This window comes from Microtus oregoni, unplaced genomic scaffold, assembly GCF_018167655.1.
Source record: "Microtus oregoni isolate MIOR12 unplaced genomic scaffold, Mior012 000004F_ref0000308, whole genome shotgun sequence".
NCBI classification, from domain to species: domain Eukaryota; kingdom Metazoa; phylum Chordata; class Mammalia; order Rodentia; family Cricetidae; genus Microtus; species Microtus oregoni.
Genome location: NW_024543063.1, coordinates 35,173,549 through 35,196,138, shown reverse-complemented (window position 1 = coordinate 35,196,138; position 22,590 = coordinate 35,173,549). Strand labels below are relative to the sequence as shown.

Genomic DNA, 22,590 nt, shown 5'->3' with positions numbered 1-22,590 from the left:
TGGGGGTCAACAGACAGCATGGCTGATAGGGCAGGTGACCGAGCCACACTTGGGGTAAACACCTGTCTCCCATCCTGGGATTTGGTTTTTGTTCATTTGTTTGCTTGAGGCAGAGTCTCATTCTGTAGTCCAGGCTGGTTTCAAATTCGTGTGTCTTCCTGCTTCCTTAGGGCTGGGATCATGGTTATGTCATCTGTGCGCGTACACAGTTCCATATCTACCATCTCACCTTCTCCCATCCCTGTGGTCCACTGGCCAGTACCTCACATTGCCCAGGAACAGCCTGAGAGCAAAGGTGCCCATGGCTCAGGCTGAGTCCCAGGCTTTGGAGGCAGACCCACCAAGCTTCGAATCTGGACTTTGTTTTCGCGTGAACCATGTGATGTTTCCATTCTTGCGGGCACGGAAAGATGTTGGGCTCTCTCTCCATTTTGTGTGCATCCTCATCTCGTGACACCCTGGGCATTATGTGACTCTCAGCTTCCTCTTCTCTCTTTCTTCGCATGGGAATGATCGCAGTGCCATCGCCTGATGGTGCGGAAGCTGTAAGTGGGTGTGCACTCAGTTGGTGTCTGCCAGCGGGAGCCACTACCACTCAGCTTAAGCCCCATGCAGGTGAAGTAGAGGGGAAAGGGGATGCCAGGGCCCAGCTAGCAACGACACAGGTAGATGTTAGCAATGTTCTGTTGGCAGGCTCACCTGTCAGGGAAGCCATCAAAGTGTGTCCCCCCAACTGGCATCATCAGCTGGGAACTCGTTAGAAGTCTCAGCCCACATCTACTGGGGCATAAACACTGGAGCAGGTCCCAAACGTTGAATTTAACTCCCCTCCCAGCAATACTGGAGCATTCTCTGGAACATGGGCCTAAGAGAGCTCCAGTTGGGGAACGACTCATTTGGTTAAATGCTCACTGCCGAAGCATCAGCATCTGTATTTGATTCTAGGCACCCACAGAAAAAGCCAGGCAAAGTGACACGCAACTGTCACCCCAGCACTGGAGAGACAGAAACAGGTAGATCCCTGGGCTCCCTGATTAGGCAGCCTGGCAAAATTGGGGACTCCCAGATACCAGCTAGAGACCCTGTCTCCAAATATAAGTCGTATGTCTCCTGAGGAGCAACTGAGACTGGCTTCTGGGCCCCACAAATATATCTTCACACACGCATCAACATGCACCCCCTTCCCATACAGACGCTCACACACACCCCACACACAGGCACATACACACTCAGGGAAAAATATGCTTACCCCTCACAGAGGCACATGCAAACACACACACACACACACACACGTACATGTAGTTCCAGTTTGAATCCCTAAGCCTACTTGCTTCAGAAATTCACGGACAGAAGGTGACCTCTGAGCCCATTTCACCGCCGTCATTCCTGTGTTCCATTCTGTGCTAGCCATGCTTGTTAGACACAATAAGTGCTACCCTCTGGATTCGGAAAGCCCCCCCACCCCCCCGCCCAACTCACAGACCTTACAGTGGCAGTGTTTTGTCGCTTTAGAGGCTCCTGAGAGCAGGGCAGCTGTGTCCCAGGTTCCTTTGCTCCATCCCTGTCTAGACATCAGATGCCTGGGAAATGCCACAGACCCGAGGGTTTGCGTGTTTCATAGAAAGCAGACTTCGGGCCCAGAGATAAAGGCATCTTCGAAAGACTGAAGCCGGCACAGGAGATAACTTGATAGGAAGAAGCGGCCTATAGTCAGCAAGGCCTGCATTTCCGCCTTAAAGATCTGTGACCTTCAAGGTGGCATTTGTAGCTCTCAAATGTGCTGGCGAGAGAATCACCCTGGGGAGCCTTTGAACTCCCCACCCCACATGCTCAAGCCACATTTGAAAGCGGTTAAGTCCGAAGGTCCTGGAGTGTGACCAAGCTCCAGTGTGCTCGTTAAACTCACAGGGCATGCTACCGCGAAGCCATGTTTAGAAGCACTGAGTTAATATTACCCGTCTACACCTCAGTGTACTCACGCTTAGGGACAAGGACGGTGACACCTGTCACAGAGTCGAGCTGAGACTGCCACATGAGTAACTCACGGGTTTTTAAACATATATTAAGAGAAAACCCATCCTATTTCCCCTTTCTCCGCTGTCGACTCTCAGCGGCTAGCTGAAGAAAACTGCTCTCTAGGTCTCCTTAGACACAGGCACTTAAAAAAAAAAAATAGACGGCAGAGAGAGAGCGTGATAAACAAATGAGCGGTTATCTTCTGGCTGCTTAAGGAAAAGCAATTCATGATTTGCCTGAGGCCTCCCCCACCCCCACCCCAGCTCCTGGGAGCACCTCCACTGGACTCTCTCCACTTAGGCTCCCCGTGTGGCTAAGCATTCATTTTGCCGCCTGGGCCTTATCTGCTGAGCGCAGCTGGTGAAACTGAGGCATGGAGAGGTTAACCAGCGTTGTCGCCACGGCAGCCACACACCTGGATTAAACTGCCCAGGGGCTCCTGGCTGATTATGTATTTGGTTCACTAAGCAAAGCTGCCTCCTCACTCCGAGCTGTGGAAATTCTTCTGAATTTCATTAGTGCCGTATCCTGTCAGTGGTGACAGGAGAGAGAAGCTATGTCCTCCAGCCTCACTCCGTCCTCCATCCTGGGGCTTGCATGTCAGCATCCTGGCAGGCACTCTGGACTCCATGCTGGTTCAAATTCAGGCCAGGGTAACCCGATTGTCTTTCTCATTTCCCTTGCCTGACTGCAATATGGTTGACTTTGTCGTGGCTTTGGCTTTGTTGGGTGATTGTGTGTGTCTGGTGTCAGGGAGGCGAGTATACAATACCGCAAGCCTGTAGAGGTCAGAGGACACCTTAGGGTGTCATTTATCATGTACACCAGGCCGGCTGGCCCACAGACTTTCAGGATTCTCCTGTCTCTACTCCCATCTCACTGTAAGAACCCTGGGATTATAGATACCCTCACATGGGTTCTGGGGATTCGAACTCAAGTTCTCAAGCTTGTATAACAAGCTTGTTACCTTTGGTACCCTTTCAGCTACCCCACAGCTACTTTAAAACATCTTCTGGGCTACTGTGTTACGTCAGACCTAGAAGAGCCTTGGAGCCACACTGCCCAGCCAACCTCTCAATCCGCAGATGAGAAAAATGAAATGGCTTGCCAACTTCTCTTACTCTGTCCCTCCAAATGTCACGGATACTTAATTATCCCTAGCAAACAAATATGGTGACCACTCCGCTGGAACTAGGTCCTACATACATATGTCGACAGAACCTGCATCCCAGCTGCCACCACCAGCTAGCAACTGTTTGCCTTCATTGGTATGCAGAAGGTGTCTCCCATTTTGATTGTGTGATACTGAGCAGATCAGGGACCTGAACTGTTCCCTGGGAAGAGAGGAGCAGAAGAGACCAGACAGAGGTAGTGGCCTCGAACCCTTCTTGCTCTGGAAGGGAATTTGAGAACCTGAAGGGAAGAAAATGACCGGGTTAATTTTGTGAGAGATTTTCCTAGACCCTAGACTGAAGTTGAAGCTAGTTAGACTAATATAAAATGACTGGGTAAGACTCTAGACTGTGAGGTCTGGGTCAAAGGTTAGCTCAGTTAGAAAGAGGACCCCTCCAAATGGGGCAGCTACAGGATGAGAAGGGCTAGACTTTGGGGGATCTCCAGGGTGATGCTCTTCCCATAGCCCAGAGGGATGGTAGTGGGAGTTGGCCTGCAATGTAGACACTGTTGTTATTGAAGGGCCCTTGCCAAGTCAGCCATGGCAGGGAAATCCCCAGGGAAAAGGCTGTGATTGACACCGAGGGCCCTCTGCAGAGGGTAGGTGTCAGAGTTCAGCCATGGGTTTCACCGTCTCGCTTGTCTCCATGCTTGTGGCTCACAGCTAGGAAAGACTTTTCTCCTATGATCAGGACTACAATGGAGCACTATGCTGCAGGTCGCAGCCCCAAGGCTGGGAATAGTCCAGGCCCATTCCCTTGGTATTTATGAGGCTCGAGCGGGCAAGAGCCCTACGATCACATCCACCGCAGTGAGACCCTAGGCTTGCTGTTGTAGTTTCCTCTAGATGTGTCATGCCCTGGTCTGTCCTGCGACAAGGATCAGGCGGAGGAACTGACTTCAGGAGGCTATGAGAGCTATACATCCACTCAGAGGAGGTGAGCAGGACTGGGGACAAAACTCATGGGGCACTTTGCCAGAACTGCACAATTTAAAACAAAAGAGGAGAAGGAAGAGGAGCAAGAGGAGGAGGAGGAGAAAGAGAAGAAGGGAAGGGAAGGGAAGGGAAGGGAAGGGAAGGGAAGGGAAGGAGAAAAAGAAAGAAGTTTAAGCAATAAGAAACCCAGGCAGGAAGCTGTTGGAGAGTCCTGTCACCTCAGAGAAGTGCACACAGCTATCAATCAGATGAGGCAGGGCTCAAGACAGGAAACAGACCATGGGTAGGGAAGAAGACAGGGGAGGGGGCATGCTCTGAGGCATTTAATTCGGCCAAGCACTTCCTGTGTTGAGGGCAGATGTGAGGACCACAGGCAGAAGACTCCCGTGATCAGTTTAGAGCCCCACAGGGGCCATTCTGCTTAGTGTGAAGAAGATAGGAGACAGCGAGTTGAATCTCTGGGATTCCAGAGCCAGGGTGACATGTATCAGACAAAAATCATTTTCCACCAGGGAACATGGGACATGATGGGGTTAACCCCAGCTCCCAGCATGGCTATGACAGCAGCAGGTCCTGTGAGGTGTTCATCACACAGGCCTTGCAAGGTAAGAGAGGAGCTTAGATTTTTATTCCAAGAGAGGCCTCAGGTCTCCCAGGGTTTTCAGGAAGGAAGTAGCATCCAATCTGTGTTTCAGGATGATACAATTTATTTGAGCAAGTCAACAATAGCGTTCAAATTGCTATGAAATAGAAATTAATTCAAAAACGCATTCATTTAATGAAAACCCGCTGCCTGCGAGAGTAGAGAAACATCTTTGCCTCCCCAGAGCTCAGCCCAGAAGGCTGTCTTTTATTGCTAGCCCCGCGGGGGAAGGCCAGGGAGTGTTTTATGTGTTGCCTGGTCCTCTGCAGCTAGCGTGGCTGGATCTCTAGGCCAAAAAAAAAAAAAAAAAAAAGAGAGAAAAAAATTTCTTTTAGAACTCCAGAGTTTCACTTTGGTGTGCAGGGTTGGGCAGAGCTGTTCGCTGTTGATTCCTTTGATTGCAATGCCTTTGAAGATCTTGAGATAGAGAAGGCTTATCGTTCCTCCCAGTGAGGTGGGAGGCACCAAGAGGCCATTTCCATATTCTTTTGGTTTCTTCTGAAGATGCAGATGTCTGCTGTAACCAGCTCCTTTCTGCCAAGTGCGCCTCTCTCAGCATGTTAGAACGACTCCAGAAAAGACTTAGAAACCGGAGTGGGTGTCTCAGGAGTACACACGTTTCTGCTCTTGCAAATGGAGCCAGGTAGAGCCTCATTCAGAGGTGAAGACCTGGTATTCGGAAGCTGGAATCAGGCAAAAGCAAACTGGACTGGGTGAGGCTTGTCTGACGATGCTGGCCAGGCTGACTACAGGATGCCATGGAAGAGAACAGTATAGGGGTGCGCCTGAGACAGAACACCACGTGGCAGGCTGAAGAGGCTGTCTGTGAGGCGAGATGAGCGTTCCACACTGTACTGCCCATGCCCTCCTTCTCTCTCTCCTAACCGTGACCTCCCCTGAGGTCTCGGTCACTCCTGTTCAGTGTTGTCTTCCATATCACCTGAGGCTGGGGCTGTTGGTCAGGCTGTTTGGGGTCTCAGATAAAAGGAACTGTATTGTCCAAATGAACGTTTGTGCAAGGAAGTAGGTTTGGGAAGATGTCTTTCCCATGTTTGTTGAACCCACGAGTCAGGCCAGAAAAAGTATCACATTAGTTAGCGGTTTCCTCCCTGACCCACATCCTACTCAGCTTCCTGTTTCCAGGTAAGCTCTTGTCTCTAGGAAGCTACCCCAGTGGGTAGCAAGTTGGAAGCAACAGTCAGTGTGGATGGCATCATTTGGGAGTAAACTAGGGCAGACTAGGTTCTGGGGAAGTCAAAGAGTGGGGAGAGGACCATTGTCCTGTTCTGAACGTGGACTGAGTCTGTGCAGAGATGACCCCTGTGACCATCATCCACCCTGACCAGTTGCTGGGCTCTTCCTGCACACCTTCACCTCCCTGGCTCTGACCTTCATCTTCCTCATTCGAGGTGAGCTGGGTGGGGAGGATGCATAGAGACGGCATCTTTGAGAGCACAGACCTTCTAGAATCTGCACACGCCATCTCATCACCCCATAGACCCCTTCTCTGTGTTAGGCTCCATCCCTGATTTCCTCTTTCAGTTCAGTGGACTGAAAGCGAAGGGAAATGGTCCTGTGGGCCTCTTGGGGAGATAGAGGGCGAGAAGAGCTGGAGGAACAAATAAGGACCATCCTGTGGTTCTTCCTTCTGAGGACCAGGGGTAGTGATGGCTAAATCAGGTTCTCTGACACTGTCCTGCCAGTGTGGGAACACCCAGGCTCTCCCCAAACCATGGAGTCTCTCAAATGTTTTCTCAATATAAAGGGCATTGTCCTAGTGTGTGGCTCTGCTGGGGGCTGGGCATACACTAACATCTATGCCATTTAGGTCTAAAGCCACATCTACTTAGAGCCGTCCTAAAGCAGTCACCTGAGCACAAGGTGAGCCTTAGATAGAAACCTCCCAGGGGCATCTGATCACCAGAGATCCAAGGATAGCTATGTGGAATGTGGCCACTCAGGGCTATCAGCCACTAGTGTTCCACCCAGGGCTGACCCTAAGCTACCACTTACCCAGCAAGGAGGGCACAGGACATCAGATGCAGGTGCCTCGAAGGCTGAGCTCCTGCTCTAGTGAAGTTGGAGGGGTTAAGGGAGAGATTGAAGTGAATGTGACCAAAATAATTTATATGACATTCTCGAAGAAATGAATAAAATGTAGAAGAAGATTATAAAGGAAAATGATACAAAGAGCAAACAGCAACACAGAGCCTGAGGAACTCTGAGTGCTCAGGTATGCTCAGTGTGCCCCCAACCAGAGCTTCAGTGCTAAGCGCTCCTAGATGGGAGAAATCTGAGGGTGAACAGGATGTAAGCGTTGCCCTTTCCCTAACCTTAGAGCCTGAAGGGAGAGCTCATTTTTGTCTGCTTTTCATGTGGAGAAGCTGAGGTTTCAGGATCTGTCTGTCATGAAGGTGGTTATGAAGCAAGCAGGGGAAGACCCAAAGGACAAGCCCACTCTGTCCAAACAGAGCCTACTAGCCACATACTCCATCTGTCACTCGGCACTGAAAGGTGGGCTGTTCTCTGTAGACTTGTATTCTCCACTGGTGATCTCTGGAAATCTACTGGCCAGTGTGGAGGAATCACAGATGCTTTTGATGTTCAGTGGATAAATGTCTGAGATATTTCTAAACATCCTACCTACAATACACAGGATAGCCCTCGCCATAAGGAAGCTATAGTACTTATGATCTCGGTGTAAACAGGAACGAAAGCCACCAGTGAATTCTCAAAGTCGTCTTGTATGTGCACACTGTATGTGCACACCATCTAACCATGTCATGTTTCCTCTGACTGACCGTTACTCTAATCCCAGGCTCCCCTACATTCAGAGATGAGCCCATTGTAGTATGGCCCAAGCAGCATTCGCCAATGCCCGTTTTCTGTTCTGTAAGGTGATTTTTTTTTTAAATTTTCCCTATTACAGAAGATAGATTCTGTTTCCTCACTCCTGAGGGAAAACTAATTCTAGCAAAGGCCATTTGTCTTTGGTACCTAGTACCTAGAAAATTTACTATTAGTTTATTGAAAATTATGTAGATATTATTCAGAAACACAATTTGCAGCTATATGGCACACTTACGCAGATTATATTTTAAGTGTTAATACACATACTGAGGATATATGTTTGAATGTGCCTTGCTCAGAGATACTTTTTATTTTTTAATAGCTTGCTGCCTTTGAGATCTTCAACCTGGCTCACCGTGAAATGCAAAGAAGAAGCTATCTCCAAATGGATATTGTCTGATGAGTCATGAGTTGTTACCATTCAACTGCAGCTCAATCTCCTGATACTTTAGATAGCTTTTGTGATAAGTTCAGAAATAATTTGCATTTAAATGCATTTCAGATATTTAATGTATGATTTCAGACATGCTTATTTTGAGCTTCGTAGTCGTGCGCGCCAGTCTCTGAAGTGGATGGACACTCACTTCCCTGATTACATGAAGGACTTGAGTGTTAATATAGAACAGCTTTGCCAAGCCATTTGTCTAAACCAGAGAGCTGAGTGATGCTGAGAGCAGTCCCCAGCACACACACATGAGAACACACTCACACATGCTCATATATACACACCTATGTACACATGAGAATTCCCTGATGGTTTTGAAATATTCAGGATTCGTTTAAAACTCAATAGTTTCTTTAGAACTCACAATGCAAACTAACAGTCAGGATCGCAGTGGTTGTGAGTACTTACTGTTCCTCTAGAGGACCCGGGTTTACTCCTCAGCATACGCCTGGCAGCTCATGACCACCTCTACTCCAGTTCCAGGGATCTGACCCTCTTTCTGTAGTGACCATGAATTCACATGAAAAGAACAAATAAACCACAAAAGATAGTTCAGAGACCTGTAGCTGAAAGCCTTGTTTAAGTAAAAATATTTCATGCCTTGAAAAATAGAAAAAAAAATAGTAGTTGGCTGTGGTGGCACACACCTGGATCCCAGCACTCAAAGAGAGAGGTGCAAGTGGATCTGTGTGAGTTTCAGGACAGCCTGGTCTGCATGGTGAGTTTCAGGACTGCCATGGCTATGGAGAGACTTTGTCTCAAAGGAAAGAAAAAAGAAAGAGAAAAGTAACCCATGGCTGGGACTGGGGAGATGCGTTGCATGGTGCGTGCATAGTACTGGCCAAGGAACTCAGCCAATGTAAACATTATATGTACCTTTTGTTACTAGTAAATTAATTGTTATCCACTGACACTTTGGCTGAGCTCAGGCAGATGGAGTGATGCTCAGTCTCACAGGAGGATAGAGGAGTGCGACACAGTCCCAGGGGCTTCTGTGCCACTACCCATTGCTCACTAAGGCTGGGCTTCCTTCCCTTGGGTCCCAGTTACCAAGACCATGTCTACCTTACATGTGTGACAGAAGAGTGTGAGCAGAAGCATGCTCCAGACTTTGTGTGTCAAAGTTTGGGCTGCACAACTCTTCACAGAGATGACTCTTTTTGACATGCGACCTAGAAAACACCCATGATCGTGTGTTGGGGTTTTTCTCTTCATCCTCCTTTGATTCTATGTCAGATCCAGGTTAGACTGGCTGAGTAGGCCCTCTGGGTTTATTATCTCATACTCTTTGAAGGCTCTGGTCTTTTGGACAGCAATTTATTCAAATAGTCTCTGTGTGCATGTGCTTGTATGTACATGTGTGCATGCATGTGTGTGCATGCATACGTACACACATGGGTGTGTGCATATGTGTGCACAATGGTGTAGGCATGTATGTTTGCATGTATGTTTGTGTGTTTGTATGTTTGTGTGTGTATATGTGTGTGAAAGCCTTAAGCATCCTTTCAACAGTACTGGTCTTCTCATTCCATGTTCTGCTGAGCAGCATGTGTTCACCTCCAAAGGAAACAAGCTTAGCTAGAGGATATTGATCACTACCGCACCTGACTACCTTGGCTGGGAACTCTAGCACCACACAGAAAAGGCTCTGATTATATGCCACTGTGGACAGGAAGCCAGCACAGCCACAGCTTGGTCACGGAGAGCTGGTTCTGGTGTGCTACAGATAGGAGGTCCTTTTCTGCTCTGTTGTAGTTTTGACTGACACGGGCATCCTGTTCTGACCTGAGCTGACAGCGGAGTTTGGGTTTAGAGTGAATCGTGGATTTTAACTTGAGAGATGGCCAGTCATTGCCAAGTGCCCACATTAGCAACCCAGTGACATGCTCCAGAAAAGCCATCCAAGCCACGACCCAGTGATGGGGTGGGCCCCATGCATCACCTCCCACCCTCCACACCGCCCCCTTGTCATCTCACTGTGAAACAGCCCTGCCCACGTTCTTAAGAGAAATAAAGGAAGGCTTCAGTAACTGGAGACCTGCGCCACTCGGGTGTAAGTTATCACTGCCGGGGGATGGGGGAGCGGTGACTTAGTAACTCAAGTTAGAAATAAAAAAGATGAATGAGAAGAGGAGATGAAGTTAGTGAGCCACCGTCTGGGTACTTTGTCATGGCTGTGTGAGGGGAAAGGAGAAAGCCCCTTCCAAACAGAGATTAGACACCCAAAGACACTAATAATTCAGTCCCCCGGAAGAGCCACTTGTCTCGGGCCTTGCTTCCCACCCACCAGGCTGAGAACCCCATGCTGGCTTATGCTGTCTAGCTGCATAACAGGGAGGCTTTCTTGGTGGTGCTTGCATTTCCAGCCAAGAAGACAGACTGACGTGGCAATGGGTCTGCTGCCTCTGATGGAACTTGTTTATTCACAAAGGACAAGTCTGTTTTCTGCCTCTCCCCACCCACTTATCCACACACTGGCTAGTTCAACGGCTGCTTGGCCAGGGCAAACTAACTCAGATCAGTTGTGAAGTTCGTGGCCACCTTGGGGAGTTAGATCAGTGGACGGGAAAGGACCCCACAAACAGGCAGCACTTATGTCTGGGGTACAATGTTGCAAGCAACTCCAGAAAGTTGTCAAAGTTGTCGCTTTAGAGATCTGTCTTCCTGCAAACTGCAGCTGAAGGAGTCTGAGGATGAGGATGCTTCTAGACCTAGCAGGAAAGAGAAGCCTAGCCTTGCTTGTGTCTGCCTCTAAAGGCTAAGCCCTTCTCATTTTACCCACCCTCCTTTCCCTATATGTTCCTCCTCTCTTCTGCCTCAAAGAGAGGCACCCTGTAATGCTGTTGATGATCGCAAACAAACATTATGTGCTAAGAGCTACCAAGACTGCTGTTCTCCTTCTTGACAGAACTCAATGAGGTGGATGCTACTGTTGCCTCCAGTTGACGATTGTGGATACTGTGGCATCTGGGGGTGAGCTAGCTTGCACCACACTGGATAGAAAGTAACTAATAGAGTCGAGACTTGAACCCTGATATTTCATCCCCAGTGCTGGCTGCCGAGCACCATGTCTGCAAAGGGTGCCTCGTACCAGTTGTGCAAGGCTTGGTACTTCCTGAACTGTCCCTGCCCACAGCTAAGACTCTACCTGTGCCCAGGACTGGTGGTACAGTCAGCCATCTGGGTTCCACTGTGCTTCAGAGTGACAAAGTAGTGTTGCTGCAAAAACCCTACCTTGTTGTTGCAGCAACTCTTCCCCGTGCACCCACAGAGTTTGCATTTCAGACCCCACAGTGATTCCAGACGCCCCAGACAGTGCCCAGCCCTAGAAACGCTATATTGCCTTCCTGTGTATGCATATCCGTGGTAGGTTTCACTTGGTAATTAGCTGCAATAGCAATTAACTGCAATAACTGATGATATAATAGAACAGTTATACAGCAGGCTACGATAGCTTGTGTGAGCCATCTCTTCTCTTTCCCATTATCCCACCACACTCTAGCCGCCTCCTCAGACCCCTTACTTCCCGCTTTCATACTCCAGGGCTATTAGTAAGTAAAATAAGGGTTATTTGAACCCCAAACTTGGCAGTGTGCTATAGTAGATCAGATAACTGAGTTATCTGAGTGACTGGTAGGAGACATATACAGTGTGGAAAACACTGAATAGAGGCACAGTCCACATCCTAAGAGAAAGAGCTGGATAGCATGGGCAACTTAAAACGTCCTGTTTATTTCTAGAATTTCCACATAACTCTTCCAGGCAGAGTTTGGCTGTGGAAAGCAAAGCAGAAATGGGATGAGGGGTGTTAGAAGTTGATAGTTAGACTGGGACTCAAGGCAGGGCAATACGGCATTGTTGAATTAAAATTATGACCCATTAGTGATGGAGTCTATGTGTGTGTGAAGGTCTAAGGACTGGAGTGAGCAACCTGCCCCACAAGCTGCACATCTAATGGGCGCATTCTGAGGGCTTAGTCTTTCTGAGCAATATCCCCATTGCCAATAAATTCTCCTACATGGGCTATGACTGCTTCTCCCACATGGGTCCATCGGCTTTGCAGGAAAGGCTTTCCTGGGATCATGCAATTGTGGCCTCTAGAAATAGAACAGTCTAGAGTCTGTCCACACTCTGCCTCTCAAATTAGAAACATATGCATGTACCGTGCTTCCTGCTCGACGAGGATGTGTCAGTGACTTTTCTCCACGTTCATTTGTTTGTGGTTGCCCTGCTTTCTGTCTGCATCTTGTCTTGGCTTTGCCTTGACTGATCATGTTTATTTTAGATTTGTGAACTCCACGCAGGCCAAGGCTGCACGCGTTAGGAGGGCTTTACTGTGTTAGCAGAGGACTTCATAAATAAAGGACCTATAATTCATCCAACAAACACCTAAAGAGTGGTTAGCGTGGGGTGCAGCACTGTACACAGCCCCTGGCAAGCACTTGAGGGTATGTCAACGAGGGCTTTGCTCCCCAGCGTCATGTCAACAGTGTCCGTGATTTATTACAGTGGAAGAGTTAGCACAGAAGAAGGTACACGGCATTGTCTTGGGGAACCACAGAGAGCTTCCCAAGCTCCCTTCCTACCCACACAGTCACACAGGTCACACTGATTGCCCCAAGCAGCAAGTGCAGCAATATATGGAAAGTGTCCTCTAGGAAAGGTCACTAGGGTCTCGCTGGGGACTGGACCCAAGGGTACCCTGATGCACTCCCAAAATCCACCCTCCTGGGAGGAAAGAATAGGCTGTATTTGTTTACCCAGTTCAGACAGAATGAGTCATTCTGATCAGATGGGAAGGGGCCCACCCATAGCCCAACCTCACATGAGTTGGTCAGGCCAGCCTGGCAAGCAGCCCTGTCTACGGACCACAGCCTCAAGCAAGCAAAATATTGTTTTATTGTGCATCACTGAAAAAATAACAGCAGATGATCTGTGATCAAGAGAGTTTGGGATGCCGGGAGGTGGTGGCACACGCCTTTAATCCCGGCACTCGGGAGGCAGAGGCAGGTGGATCTCTGTGAGTTCAAGTCCAGCCTGGTCTACACAGCAAGTCCAGGACAGGCTTCAAAGCTGCACAGCTATCTCTTGAAGAAAAAAAAAAAAACCAAGGGAAAAAAAGAGTGTTTGGGAAAGCTTGGATTATGAAAGTGAAGTTGATGGCTTTACTTTGAACCTGATAAGGTGTCCGGCCCTTATCTCTGCCCCACCGACCATCTTACACCTTCACTGTCTAGGGAATAACCTGGAGGTCATTTGTTCATATAAGATGGCGTCATTGCGGTTCAGTTTAAGGTCAGATACCAGAGGAATTCTAGCAGGAGGAAATCATCTAAATTTTATGAATTACCTTTTGGGGTGTGTGTGTGTGTGTGTGTGTGTGTGTGTGTGTGTGTGTGTGCGTGTGTGCGTGTGTGTATGTATGCGTGTGTGCGCGCGTGCATGCGTGTGTGTGTGCTGATGCATACATGCATTTGTTTGTGCTTGTGTGCATGCAAACAAAGGCCGGAGGGAGATACGAGATGCTCTCCTTTATCAGTCTTCACTGTTTTGGGAGACAGGGTCTCTTCCTGAACCTGAAGCTTGCTATGGGAGCTAGGTTGGCTACCCAGGGAAGCCCTGTGACCTGTCTGTCTTTGCTTTCCAGAGCTAGGACTACAGGTATACCCAGACAAGCCCAGGTTTTTTTTTTTTTTTGTCTGTTGGCTGGTTTATGTGAGAATTGGGGATTCAAACTCAATCCCCTCAAGTTTGCACAATAAGTGCCCTTACCCACTAAGTCAGTGGTTCTCAACCTTCCTGATGCCGGGACCCTTTAGTACCGTTCCTCTCATTGCATTGACACCCCAGCCATACAGTTATCTCATTGCTACTTCATAACTGTGATTGTGCTACTGTTATGAATCTTAATGTAAATATCTGATCTGCAAGATAGATACCTGTTATACAACCCCAAAGGGATCGCAGGGTGAGAACCACTACACCAGACTCCTAAATTCTCTTCCATGTCCCCTACTTGGACACTAAGAAAGCCACACATTTTAAGTACTACCCCAAACTTTACCCAGGCGCACTAAGAAAACCTAAGCGGTGTCTGAGCAGGTCTCTGTAATATAAAACCCATGGTATCCATTTAGTCTTACAGACCCGTGATATCCATTTAATCGTACAGTCATTAGATGTGGACTTTGCAGATCTGTAATCATGAGGTCATCTGCTAACTAAATAATTAGATTTTTCATTTGAAATGTAAATTTGAATTGTTTTCCCGCACAGGGGAGCACTAACTGGGGCTAAACCCCCCCAGCTCCGAAATGAAGTCTAGGCGTGTGCATAATATGTATTCAGCATATTAATAACCAAATCTGATTCTCATTTCTTGTGTCGCCAGGAAGTTCTTTGTTCCCACCACAATTAGTTGTCACTTATCGCTATAGTCAAGATTGTACAGCAGGCTGCCTTTTAATGATGCCGAGGGACCAGCAACTACTCCTTCCCTGGAAGCCCTGGTTTTGAAATCACTCCTAAAACTGGAAGCCAGTGTCCATGGTTCCAGAGGTGGGGCTTTAAAAATTCACCCGTTGCGAACTCTTGAGTGAAAAACCGTAAAAATTGTGATCATTTTTATTCCTGGATCATTATCATCTTCCCCCACCTTAGCGGAGGGAAGGTATCTTGTGTTTTCTTCTTTGGCTCTATCTCCATCTGCATTTGCAAACACCGGGCCCTGAATCTTATCCCCAGCAGCAGCCCTCTTCTGGTTTTCTGCCTTGCTGACTTCTGGACTGCCTGGGATTTCAGCCCCTTAATCCTGCCTTGGCTGGGGATCCATCCTCCACCTCTGCACTTCTCTGAGGCTCCTACAGCTCCAGCATTTTCTTCTGCAGTGCATGCACATGCCACACACACACACACACACACACGCATGATGTGTTACATGTACATGTTCATGTGGTTATGTGCCCATGTGTGCAGACTACACATCAATATCAGTGACTTCTTTGAGCTCTCTCCACCTCATGTTTTGAGACAGGGTCTCTCACTGAACCTGAAGCTCATCAACTCAGCTAAGGCTAGCTGGACAGAGTTCCTAGAATAAATATGCCTCCACCTCCCCAGCACTGGCATTATACACATATACCACTATAATCAGCTTTCATGTGGTTACTGAGGGTTCAGACACAGCCTCAGGCTTGTGCAGCACTCACTGTAGCAACTTAGCCATTCCCTGAGTACCTCACGTTAGCTTTTAGAAGCCATCTCCTGTTCCCACCCATCTGAGCTCTGAGACAGTCCTTCCTTGTGTCCATCAGCGGCACTGCTTTCTGAATGCTCTCACTCTGCTTGTCCTGAGCAGGGGATGCTTTCCTCTGCTTCATCCTCTCTGCCCCTGTGTTGTTGCCAGAGGAACTAATACTTAATCCTTGCTGGCACCAGCACCTCCCTGTTAATGTCAGCTCGAGTCCAAATGGAACCTCCCCTCTGCTTCCCGTTTCAATTCTTCCCTGTCTGCTCCAGTCCTTCCAGACCTCCAGTGTCCTTACCTCACCCACCATCATTCTGCGTCTTGTATTCATGGACCAGATTCGAAGGGAGCAGGGTATCCGAGGCTGTGTGTTAGAGGCAACTCATGCCAGCACTCTGGAGATGCTGCTGCCATCTCCTTTCACATCTGGGTTCATCTTTGTAACTTTGTAACTACACCAGTATGCCTGACACCGCTGGACTGGGAAAACACTGTGAACTGAGGCTGTTTTACAATTCAGAGCCAGTAGCTAAGCATTTCACAGCACGCCAGGGCCTCTGAACCTGTATACCCCGTACACAGGATGGTTAGTATTGATGTCACTTCCTTTTCTGTGAGAAGCAGCTTAGAGGTAGGTGGGGTTTATTTGGACTCACAGTCCCAGAGGGATAGCATCCATCATGGTGGAGAAGACATGGCAGCAGGACCAGAAAGCCTAGCAGATCACATTATTTATGCATGAGAAGTAGAGAAACAGACCAGGAAAGAAACTGAAGCTATAAGCCCTCAAAGACCACCCCAGTGATATACTTCCTCCAGCTGGGGTCCACCTCCTAAAGGTTCTGTCATTCCCCTTACAGTGCCGTCATCTGGGAACCAAGTGTTCACATACACAAGTCTGTGGGGGACATTTCTCTTTGAAACCACACTATGGTCTGCTTGAGGACATCCTTATGATAGGGGCGCCACCACTGTATCTGGTTGTCAGGTGAAGCATGCGGAGTCTCCGGGGTCCATCACACCAGCCCAAGGCAAAGCAGAGACTCTATACCATGCATCTCAGTTAGATCTGTGACGAGATACTTTTCCTAGGCAGGAATCTCTCTGTCCCTAACTGATGCCCATCCCTCCTAAGACAGTACTAGAGGAAACTGTGATGGGTTCAACTCTACACAGTTCTCCTTCTTTAGGCAGATGGGATTGGAATCCTTGGGAAAGTATCAAAGGCCACTCCAAGAAAGACTTGGTGAGACAGGTCCACGTTCCTATTTGAACAACACCTTCCCAGTAGCAAATGCATACTACTGACTACATGCCAGCTGAGATCCACCTCCCTTCTATGGACATCTGGTTGACCACTGCCCTACTAGTGATCAGTCATTGTTGCTTTGTTGTTTCTTTGCAAGAGTGAGGAGATAAGAGACATTAGATCCCAAACTAACTCAAGTTCCCAAAGGCTATCAGAAGCCCACCTTCTTGTCACATGACCACAGACATTACAGTGATAGGAACCATCAATTCTCACATGTTTTAGATGAAATAATTTTGATCTAGGTTTTACTTCTCACAAAGCTAAAGAAATGTTGACTGCTGCATCACCACCTAAATTTTGTGTTTCACTCAATAAGTGCTCAAAAAGTCACTTCGCCTTCTTGTTCCTTTTCTTCCACTGAGCTTTCTCAACATTCCGACACCATCTGACGCATACCAGGTGCTGCTCTGAGTGAGAAGGTAGAAGGGAGGAAGCTAGGTGAGGTCTCCCTTCCCTGGTTGTATTTTACTTGGAGAAGATACAAGATAAAGATGGCGTTAAAGAAAACTAGAATTGTGTGGCTGGGGGATTGGTACCAGGAAGAAAGCCAAAGGCAACTCTATGAGAAACCAGAAGGCAGATGTTAGGCTTCAACAGAGCTGCCTGTGGGCACATGGGAAATCCCAGTATCCATCAGGAACCAGTGGTGCTGTGATCTTTGGGGAGTCATGACCAATGGAGGAATGTCTTGAGACCCCAGCAACCTCAGGGTCATGAACAATTGGAAAACTGGGGGCTGGGGGGATGGCCAAATGGTTAAGAGCACTTTCTGTACCCACACTGGGTAGCTTACACCATAACTATAGCATCAGGGAATCCCATGCCTTCTTCCGCCCTCTGTGGGGACCTGCACACATATGGTACATGTAAACTCACACAGGCACACACATACACATAAGTGAAAATTAAAACACTATTTTACAAAAGTAGATGGAAAGCTGGCTGCAGAGGGGTATGTTCAGATGGGATTCAAGGGGAATGTCAGACCCTGATGAGGTGAGTCATGGGGTTCTGCATTGGGTCTCATTCTAAGTACACAAAGCAGCCACTGAGGCACCCCAAGCAGGAGAGAGGTCCTCTACTTCTATCTGCACTCACAGATCTATTTATAGAATAGCAGTCTGAGCTGTGCTCTGTCTTTGAGTGACATGTAGCTGACTTAAGGTCTTTGTGGAGAAACCAGCAGCATTGTTATGCAGTGTGTGACAATCAGGATCCCAAAGGGAGTCCCTACAGCTGGTGCATTGGAGTACATGGACACACTCATGATCTCTAGAGCATGGAAGGAGAGATGTCTAAAGTGTGGGTTCCCCTCTGTATGCTATTGTATGTGTGCTTTTCCTACCCCTCGCTCCCGAAGCCAATCACCCTCTAGATATTCAGCCAGCCTCTCCTGATTTTTGAAGGGATAAGGATAAATGTATCACAGAGGTGCTGGGGTGGCAGAACTGTTCAGCCTTGATTGAATCCCAGTTGTAGTACTGTGTTATGGTTGGGCAGGATGTTGCCACTGGGGATAACTGCATTAAGAGTGTATAAGATCTCTCTGTGACTTTTTTTTTTAAATTGCACATGACTCTACAATTATCTCAAAATAGAAAGCTTAATGAAAAAATAATAGCGCTATTCATTTGAGTGTTTTATTAGGCACCAGGCACCATGTTGAGTATTCCTTATGAGTTACCTCCTTGAATTCTCACAAGGAACTCGAGTCTAGTATCACCCCCATTTTGCAGAGGAGGAAACTGTTGCTTAGAGGTTGACTATTTGCCTAGCCACCCAGCTGGCAAGTGATGGCACCTGAGTTGGTTCTAGAAGATCCATCTCCAAAGTTGGTGTTCTCCACCACATCCTGGTCTCTGTTGTCCTTACCAGGCTTGATCTAGCCAGAGGATATCTGCATCCTGATCTCAAGGAGGAGAGATAAATTGGGAAGAGATAAGTTCCCTGCCTCTTCTGGGATAGCTGTCTGTGATGGTCTAGGATCTAGTGGATTGGACAGACCTCCAGGACATATAGACTGGTCTAGAGACTGTGAGACAGCTTAGATTTTGTTGCTACAACAGAGACACCTGAAACAGACACCAATAACTTAGGGAAGAGAGAGTTTGTTCTGGCTCACAGTTTGAAGTGCTACAGTCTATCACGACAGAGAAGACATGATTCCCAGAGCTGAGCTCCAACACAGGTGGCAAAACTCGTCACATCTCTTTGGGCCAGATGAAGAAATGGGGGGGGGGGGTCAATGAAAGGAAAGAAAATATAAACTTGGATGGGAAGCTATGAATGGCTCACCCCCCCAAACACACTAAACTTTCTTCTTCTACTAGAGAGGTTCCACACGCCCTATAAAGGTTCCGCACGCCCTCTCCAAGTAACACTGCTAGCTGGGAACCAAGTGCTCACATGTGAGCCTGTGGAGACAATTCACATTCAAACCATAATGCTAGACCTTGCCTTCTGCCTCAGAACCATAGCCTAATGGTGGCTGTCAAGGACCATGTGTCTTCCATGCAAGCTGTGTTTGTTCTGGCAGAACCAAGCTACTCCTAAAGTCACCCAGTGAGGACAGTGAGATCAAGTCCACAGAGAGACAAAGAACATTCTCCACTTTTCCAAGCTAAATTTTAAGATTTTTTACTTTGTAGTTCCCAGGGTAGGTGTTGGGGGCATTTTCTAATCCCTACAAATGACAGAAATATCCCCTGTCCTCCAATCCCTCGGGAGCCCTGAAGTTTTAAGCTCCATCATTATCCCAGTTTTGACATCTTTAAGCTACGGCACCAATCACTCTAAGGAGCCTCAGACCCATCCCCCATACATTTATCTCAGGGTTTGAGTGGCATTTTTAAAATTTGAAGAGAAAGTTCTAATTTATCCTGATGTGTTTGGTGCATCTTTAGGCAAGAATTTATTAGGATATTATGGTTAATATAATCATAGCCGTAACTCCCTAATGAATGCAAATGGGAGGAATAAGATTTTATTAAGCAAGGACGATCATCTTAAAACCGTTATAGCCTTGTGCTTACAGAAACACTTTGGGAATACACCTGTTTCTAAAGTGAGTCCTGTCATCTTCTCTGGTGCCGAGGACAGTGGGGACACAGGCTGAGCCAAGTCCTGCATGGCTAAGCGGGGATAGTGAGGCCTTCCAACCTGGAGTGGATGTGATTGGTCCATTCGGAGACACCTAACAGTGTCTGAAGACATATGGATTATCATTGCCAGGAAGGCGAGTTACTTCTGATATGCCAGAAGTCTGCTCAGGTCGTGGGAGCCATCAGAGCTCTTCACCCCCACGCAGTAAAGAATTACTTAGGCAGATGCCAATGCTGTCAAAGGTCAGGATATAAGGCAGTGGGACCTAAAATCCATGCATCCAATTTGAAACCCCGTCTCTGTCCTTTTGTAGTAGACAGTAGCTTTCTAAAGTCCCTTGTCTATATTCTAAAGTGGGTCCCATAATGTAACACCCACGTGATCCCAGGTGCTAAAGTAATGCATTTCAGGGAGTACTCAGCAGAGCACCATGTGCAGAGAGAGTACTCAGCCAGAGGTGGAAAGGGTCTCTCACTAAGGCTTGTTCTCAGTCCTCCAGCAAAACAACTAGCAAAACCTTCAAATCAAGCTTACAATAACTTTGAAAAATTGTCCTTTTGGAACGCTTCACAAATTTGCATGTCATCCTTGCGCAGGGGCCATGCTAATCTTCTCTGTGTCGTTCCAATTTTAGTATATGTGCTGCCGAAGCGAGCACAAAATTGTCCTCTTGGATGTCAAAATCTCTTGCATTGTAGATGTTCTCTCTATCATGGCCTTGTATGATTTGGGACTACTCAGAGGGCAAGCCGTGCTATCTGCTTCTTCTGGGATAAGGTGCCAGATACCCAGGGAGGGTTATGCATTCTGTGGGTCTGGCACATGAGAGCTTAGAGCACATTTGGGTGGGGTTTAGAAAGCGGCCTTGTCTGCCTGAGTTCCTTCCCAATTGTCATCTTGATCAAACCACTTCCACTGGGAGAAGCAGTGGCCATGCTTTGGGAGCGGGTGTGCTCTGCTGGAAAACATCTGAGAATACGCAGCCAGGATGAGCTGGGGGAGCTGCTGTGGCCAACCTGGGTAATCTTAACAGCCTGCCCTGGGTCAATGTTGAATGGAGAGGCTGTGCCCTGAGGCCATATAAGTGCCCCAGGGATCTGATTGCATTTCTGAGTGACAGGGGACAGGTCCTCAGTTCACTTGACCCAAAGTTAAGGCAGAAGAGGGAAAATTCAGGCATGTGGGAATGCGGTGACCCCTGATAAGACTAGAGGCTTACCTGCAGGCCCCTGCTGTTTATTAGGAGGCATGTGACTGTCAGGATGCCACCGCTCCTTTGGATCTCAGCCTCCTAACCCAAGGACTATGTCACCATGCTCTGCAATGCCTGAGCACGTACACAGCTCACTGTCTGGCCCCCAGTCATCAGCAGCTCCTTGCAGTGGGCTGGAAGGTGCACAGTGCCAAGTCTCCTGGAAGATAACACACAGATGCTTTTGGACCTCAGAACTGGGAACCTCTTTGAGGTAGCAGAGATTTTCCCTCATTCCCACCACCAGGAGCGGTCTGAGTTTCTGACCATGTTCTCTTCGCTCTGGCTAACAAGACAAGCAAGGTCAAACTCATAGTTCTCCACATCTTGTGGCAGGCTACTTCTCTCATCTTCTCCTGCTTTCTCTTTCCTTTGATCCTTCTTTTCATCTCCCCGTCATTATACATCACCGTGCTTAGCTGTGCAAGCCACCTTGAATCCGGTGTGGGTTGATGTTCAGTCTGCTCAATAATTCTCCCAGATTTTTGCTTATATGGTGTTTCCTCAATTTGAGCTTCATCCAACTCCTTTTGGCTGATGGTAACAATGATAGTAACTGATTCCTCCACCAAGTCTAAGAGGCTCAATTAAATTCCTTGTAAAAATGTCTCTCATAGGGGAAATGTCAGGCAAGATGCTCAGCTTCATCTGAACGAAAACAAGAGGCAGGCTCTTTTTTTGTGGGCTGCAGTTGATCAAAGTATTCCTCATGCTGCTCGTAGCTGCACTGCCCAAGGTGTCTGTGACAGATGGCTCATGCAGGCAGGAGGATGCACACAGCCTCTCCTTTTGTTTCAATAATAATAAAAAAAAATCCCTGTCTGTAAAGGAAATTGACAATGAGAAAGATGGAGGATTCATCCCTCCAAGCTAATTGTACCAAGTCCGGGCATATCACAGCCTTCTCAGCAAGGCTGTATGGCCATCACAGAGGGTTTTGCAATTAAGAGAGGTGGAAAGATGCCCCTATGCTGCCAAGCTCCCTGACCCTTCCCTGGCTTTGAACCAGGACCAGTGGTAGGGTATTTACATGTATCTGTTCTGTAAAATTCAGAGCACATGTACAGAAGGGCTTTCCTGCAGATGAAAAGCTAGTAAGCCCCTTAAGAGCTGGAGAATGTCTCCGTGAGTGTATTCAATGATTTGGCTCTTTCTCCACGCGAGAAAGGTCCTGTCACAATGCCCCAAAAGAATGGCTCATTCATCCTGCCAACGAAATGCCTCCTACTCCAGCCTGGCTCCTTTTATAAGGCCTGTCCTGGCTCGAAAGTAAAGGCCACTGCTAACATTGCATCGTCCCTGCTAGGCTTCTAGAGCCATTGTGTTGCTGTTTCAGCCACAGAATGGATGCTGAGTACATAGAATATAGTCCAGGGGACTTCTGTGTGCTATTTTGCAACAGCTATAGTGCCATGGCACAGAGATGGGGGCAGAGCCAAGCTCAAGTTCCAGCTCTGTCTTTCCTGGACTGAACCAGCCATGGAGCTTTTCTGTCTCCTCCCCCAGAGAGAGAGTCTCGATCCCTGAGACTGATCTGAAGATCACATGACACAATGTCAGGGACAAGCCTCCCACCTTATTCCAGGTGAAGCCCGCAGTTCCATTAAGCCACAC

The 22,590-nt window shown here is 47.8% G+C and overlaps 1 protein-coding gene and 1 pseudogene across 1 annotated transcript in view; one reads left to right on the top strand and one right to left on the bottom strand.

The window, feature by feature from the left end:
• The window catches only part of Cdh13 (cadherin 13), a 949,947-nt gene that overhangs the window by 534,921 nt on the left and 392,436 nt on the right, over positions 1–22,590 (top strand). The window lies entirely within an intron of this gene.
• On the bottom strand, positions 20,269–20,382 carry LOC121447696 (annotated as a pseudogene).